Below are 6492 nucleotides of genomic sequence, written 5' to 3' on the forward strand. Positions count from 1 at the left end.
AATCTCTCCTCGTAGCTCATACCTCTCAGCTCGGGTACTTGTCTGGTGGCAAACCTTTGAACCTTTTCAAGTTTTCAGTCCATATCTAGTCTTATCCTTGACTAGATATGGACTCCATGCTGGGGCTGCATACTCCAGGATTGGTCTAACATATGTGGTATACAAAGTTCTGAATGATTCCTTACACAAGTTTCTGAATGCCGTTCTTATGTTGGCCAGCCTGGCATATGCCGCTGATGTTATCCTTTTTTATATGGGCTGCAGGAGACAGATCTGGCGTGATATCAAGCCCCAAGTCTTTTTCTTTCTCGGACTCTTGAAGTATTTCATCTCCCAGTTGGTACCTTGTATCTGGCTTTCTGCCCCTTAAACCTGTCTTCATTACATTACATTTGCTTGGGTTAAACTCTAACAACCATTTGTTTGACCATTCCTTATTTGTCTAGCTCTTCTTGAAGCCTCAAGCAGTCCTCCTCTGTCTTAATCCTTCTCATAATTTTGGCATCGTCCGCAAACATTGAGAGAAATGAATCTATACCCTCCGGGAGATCATTTACATATTTACTGAAACAAGGCAGGACCGAGTACAGAGCCCTGTGGGACTCTACTGGTGACTTCACGCCAATTTGAGGTTTCACCCCTCACCGTAACTCTCTGCTTCCTATTATTCAGGTACTCCCTTATCCACTGGAGCACCTTACCAGCTACACCTGCCTGTCTCTCCAGCTTATGTACCAGCCTCTTATGCGGTACTGTTTCAAAGGCTTTCCGACAATCCAAGAAAATGCAGTCCGCCCAGCCTTCTCTTTCTTGCTTAATCTTTGTCACCTGGTCGTAGAATTCTATTAAGCCAGTCAGGCAAGATTGACCCTCCCTGAATCCATGTTGGCGATTTGTCACGAAGTCCATTCTCTCCAGATGTGTTACCAGGTATTCTCTCACGATCTTCTCCATCACCTTGCATGGTATACAACTCAAGGACACTGGCCTGTAGTTCAGTGCCTCTTGCCTGTCGCCCGTTTTGTATATTGGGACCACATTCGCCGTCTTATTTCTGGTAGGTCTCCCGTCTCCAGTGACTTACTATATTCTATGGAGAGTGGCGAGCAAAGTGCCTCTGCACACTCTTTCAGTACCCATGGTGAGATCCCGTCTAGACCAACAGCCTTTCTAACATCCAGATCCAGCAGGTGTCTCTTGACCTTTCCTCTCGTAATTTCAAACTCTTCCAAGACCGCCTGGTTTACCCTCTGTTCTCCTAGCACAGTGACCTCACCTTGTTCTATTGTGAAGATCTCTTGGACCCTCGTGTTGAGTTCTTCACACACCTCTTTGTAATTCTCTGAATACCTGTCCTCGCCTGTTCTAAGTTTCAAAACCTGTTCTTTCACTGTTGTTTTCCTTCTGACGTGACTGTGGAGTAGCTTTGGTTCGGTCTTGGCTTTGTTTGCTATATCATTTTCATAACTTTTCTCTGCTTCTCTTCTCACCCTGACATACTCATTCCTGGTTCTCTGGTATCTCTCTCTCTGCTTTCTGGTGTTCCGTTATTCCGGAAGTTCCTCCACGCCCGTTTGTTCATGCCCTTTGCTTCCATACATGCCCTATTATATCATGGATTCTTCTGTTTCTTCGCGGATTTTTCCCTCTGGGCCGGGATGAACCTGTTTACTGCCTTCTGACACTTTTTGGTAACATAGTCCATCATATCTTGTACAGACTTATCTCTGAGGTCTGTGTCCCATGGTATTTCGCTAAGGAAACTTCTCATCTCTTCATAATTCCCCTTTCGGTATGCCAGCCTTTTGTTTCCTAGTTCTTTTTTGGGGGAGATAATTCCTAGCTCTACTAAGTACTCAAAGTTCAATACACTCTGATCACTCATTCCCAAGGGGGCTGCCATCTTACCTTCCCTTATATCCCACTCATAATGGGTAAATATCAAATTAAGCATTGCTGGTTCATGTTCTCCTCTCATTTTTGTTGGTTCCTTGATGTGCTGGCTTAGAATGTTTCTTGTCGCTACGTCCAGCAGCTTAGCTCTCCATGTTTCTGGTCCTCCATGTGGGTCTCTGTTCTCCCAATCTGTCTTCCCATGGTTGTGAGTCTTCCATGATTAGAAGTCTGGATCCGTTCCTGCTAGCAACAGAAGCTGCGCTCTCTATTATGTTAATGGTGGCCATGTTGTTTCTATCATATTCCTGTCTGGGTCTACTGTCATTTGTTGGTGGATTATATATGCCTACGATTAGAATTTTTTGCCCTCCAGTTGTTATGGTACCTGCTATGTAGTCACTGAAACCTTCACAGCCCTAAATAACCATCTCAAAATCCCAGCCTTTTCTTACCAGCAGAGCTACACCACCACCACCTCTTCCTTCCTTCTCTTTCCTCATAATATAATAGTCCTGTGGGAACACTGCATTTGTTATGGTTTTCGTTAGCTTTGTTTCTGTGAGGGCTATTTTGTCAAGGTTTTCCTCTTGTACCCATTCTCCAAGCTCATTTGCATTATTTGTAATTCCATCTATGCTAGTGTACATTGCCTTGAGGCTCACTTTCTTCTGTCCCTTCTCAAATCGCCTTCTTGGTGAGTGTTCTGCTGGCAGGGGAAGCTGTTCTATGGGTGTGAGGATCAATGAGGTGGATAACAGAGTCTCAGAGGATACTGGATTGAGCGGCTGGGGATCAAGTGAAGGTGAAGGGACAGAGAGGGTATGGGGTGAAATGGGATGGAGGACAGGAAGGAAAAAAGGGGGGGGGAGTGAGGGACTTGGTGGGATGAGGGAATGGGTAATAGGGTGGGGATTAGGTGTCGAAGGACGGAGATTTGGCTTAGCATTTGAGTGGGGGCAGGGAGGGTTTGGGGTAGGGGGGATTTTCTATGCAGAGGAGGGTGGTGGGGTTGCCCTTCCTGCTGTTGTTACTGGGCAGCTGGTTGTGTGTTCCCCCCTCGCCTCTGAGGATGTTGTGTTGGGAGCTGTGATTTCCTGGTTCTTCCCTCTCGCCCTGCGCCTCTTCGTTGATTCTGCTACCATGGCTCTCTCCTCCCTCATCATGTCTCTCTGGAGGAATACATTTTTAAATTTTCCCAGATTTTGCAGAAAGCTCTTCCTTCTTAGAATTTTCTCCTTTGTGTTCTCGTTTGGAAACACTATCTTTATCTCTCGGTCTCGGTCTTTGTTGTACCAGCCTAGCCTGAAAACCTTCTCAATGGTATGCTCAGCCTTTTCCATGTTTAGTGCCTTCAGTATTTCATTCACTGCCGGTTTGTATTTATCATTCCACTCTGTCCTATTGAAGCTTTCCTGCTCTTTAATATCCATAGCAATCACTGATCTTTTCCTTTCCAGCAGCTGGCTAGTGGAGCGTGCCGCTTCCTGTGAGGTGGCTGCTTTCATGGCCACCTCCATCACTGCAGACATCACTTCTGAGTTATCTTTTTTTAGCATTTCTGCAAATGTTGCTTTTATTGTGGCATTTTCCTCCAAAATACTATTACCACCTTCTCCCTGGATGATTTTCTGAGTCTTAGAGAGAGAGAGAGAGAGAGAGAGAGAGAGAGAGAGAGAGAGAGAGAGAGAGAGAGAGAGAGAGAGAGAGAGAGAGAGAGAGAGAGAGAGAGAGAGAGAGAGAGAGAGAGAGAGAGAGAGAGAGAGAGAGAGAGAGAGAGAGAGGGAGAGAGAGAGAGAGAGAGAGAGAGAGAGAGAGAGAGAGAGAGAGAGAGAGAGAGAGAGAGAGAGAGAGAGAGAGAGAGAGAGAGAGAGAGAGAGAGAGAGAGAGAGAGAGAGAGAGAGAGAGAGAGAGAGAGAGAGAGAGAGAGAGAGAGAGAGAGAGAGAGAGACAGAGAGGCAGAGAGAGAAAGAGAGACAGAGAGAGACAGAGAGGGACAGAGAGAGAGAGAGAGAGAGAGAGAGAGAGAGAGAGAGAGAGAGAGAGAGAGAGAGAGAGAGAGAGAGAGAGAGAGAGAGAGAGAGAGAGAGAGAGAGAGAAAGAGAGAGAGAAAGAGAGAGAGGGGTGAGAGTGGGGTGAGAGAGAGGGGTAAGAGAGAGAGGGGTGAGAGAGTGGGGTACAGCAGTTGCAAAGTGCTTCAGGAAGTATGGGTTCGAGTCACTTCTAGGGTATGAGTTTTCAGTGTCATGTATGCCTGGGGACCATTCAGGCTTGCTTGCATTTTTGTTCCTCACGTGTGCACCAAAGAAAGAGGTGATTTGATAAAATTCTATGCCCAAGATTACCATCAGAGTGCCGGTGGGCTGATGGGCAAATAGCCTCAGCTACCATCAGCTTTTGTCCGGTCATGATGGTCGAGTAGATTATTTGCCCTGTTCACCAGTTGCAATGTGCTCCTAGGAGTATGGGTTCGAGTCACTTCTGGGGTGTGAGTTTTCAGTTGCATGTATGCCTGGGAACCTTTCAGGCTTGTTCGTGTTTGTGTTCCTCACGTGTGCCCCAAAGAAAGAGGTGATTTGATAAAATTCTATGCCCAAGACTACCTTCAGACTGCCGGCGGGCTGATGGGCAAATAGCCTCGGCTACCATCAGCTTTTGTCCAATCATGATGGTAGAGTGAATTATTTGCCCTGTTCACCAGTTGCAATGTGCTCCTAGGAGTATGAGTTCGAGTCACTTCTGGGGTGTGAGTTTTCAGTTGCATGTATGTCTGAGGATTATTCAGGCTTGTTCGCATATATTGTACTCACGTGTGCTCCAAACAATGAGGTGATTTGATAAAATACTACGCCCAAAACTACCATCAGAGTGCCAGCAGGCTGATGGGCAAATAGCCTCGGCTACCATCAGCTTTTGTCCAGTCGTGATGGTCGAGTGGATGAGGTGCCCTGTACACCAGTTGCAACGTGCTCCTGTCAGTAAGGGTTCGAGTCACATCTGATGTGAGTTTTCAGTTGCATGTATGCCTTGGACCATTCAGGCTTGTTCGTATTTGTGTACCTCATGTGTGCCCCAAAGAATGAGGTGATTTGATAGTATACTATGCCGAAGACTACTATCAGAGTGCCGGCGGGCTGATGGGCAAATAGCCTCGGCTATCATCAACTTTTGTCCGGTCGTGATGGTCGAGTGTATTAGGTGCCTTGTACACCAGTTGCAATGATCTCCTGTCAGTATGGGTTCGAGTCACTTCTGGCGTGTAAGTTTTCAGTTGCATGTATGCCTGGGGACCATTCAGGCTTGTTCGCATTTGTTTTCCTCACATGTATCCCAAAGAATGAGGTGATTTGATAAAATAATATGCCCAAGACTACCATCAGAGTGCTGGCGGGCTGATGGTCAAATATGCTCGGCTACCATCAGCTTTTGTACGGTCGTGATGGTCGAGTGGATTAGGTTCCCTGTACACCAGTTGCAATGTGCTCCAGTCAGTATGGGTTCGAGTCACTTCTGGGGTGTGAGTTTTCAATTGCATGTATGCCTGGGGACTATTCAGGCTTGTTCGTATTTGTGTTCCTCACGTGTGCCCCAAAGAATGAGGTGATTTCATAAAATAATATGCCCAAGACTACCATTAGAATGCCGGCGGGCTGATGGGCAAATATCATCGTCTACCATCACCTTTTCTCTGGTCGTGTTGGTCGAATGGATTAGGTGCACTGTACACCAGTTGCAATGTGCTCATGGCAGTATGGGTTGGTCACTTCTGGGGTGGGAGTTTTCAGTTGCATGTATGCCTGAGGTCCATTCAGGCTTATTCGCATTTGTGTTCCTCACGTGTGCCCCAAAGAATGAGGTGATTTGATTAAATGCTATGCCCAAGACTACCATCAGAGTGCAGGCGGGTTGATGTAAAGATATCCTTTGCTACCATCAGCTTCTGTCCGGTCGTGATGGTCGAGTGGATTAGGTGCCCTGTACACCAGTTGCAATGTGCTTTTGGCAGTATGGGTTCGAGTCACTTTTGGGGTGTGAGTTTTCCGTTGCATGTATGCCTAAGGACCATTCATTCCTGTTCGCATTTTTTGTTCCTCACGTGTGCCCCAAAAAATGAGGTAATTTATTAAAATACTGTGCCCAAGACTACCATCAGAGTGCCGGTGGGCTGATGGGCAAATAGCCTCGGCTATCATCATCTTTTGTCCGGTCGTGATGGTCGAGTGGATTAGGTGCCTTGTACACCAGTTGCAATGATCTCCTGTCAGTATGGGTTCGAGTCACTTCTGGCGTGTGAGTTTTCAGTTGCATGTATGCCTGGGGACCATTCAGGCTTGTTTGCATTTGTTTTCCTCACATGTATCCCAAAGAATGAGGTGATTTGATAAAATAATATGCCCAAGACTACCATCAGAGTGCTAGCGGGCTGATGGTCAAATATGCTCGGCCTGAATCAGCTTTTGTACGGTCGTGATGGTCGAGTGGATTAGGTTCCCTGTACACCAGTTGCAATGTGCTCCAGTCAGTATGGGTTCGAGTCACTCCTGGGGTGTGAGTTTTCAATTGCATGTATGCCTGGGGACTATTCAGGCCTTTTCGCAT

The sequence above is a fragment of the Procambarus clarkii genome, chromosome 61 (assembly GCF_040958095.1).
Source record: "Procambarus clarkii isolate CNS0578487 chromosome 61, FALCON_Pclarkii_2.0, whole genome shotgun sequence".
In the NCBI taxonomy this organism is placed as follows: domain Eukaryota; kingdom Metazoa; phylum Arthropoda; class Malacostraca; order Decapoda; family Cambaridae; genus Procambarus; species Procambarus clarkii.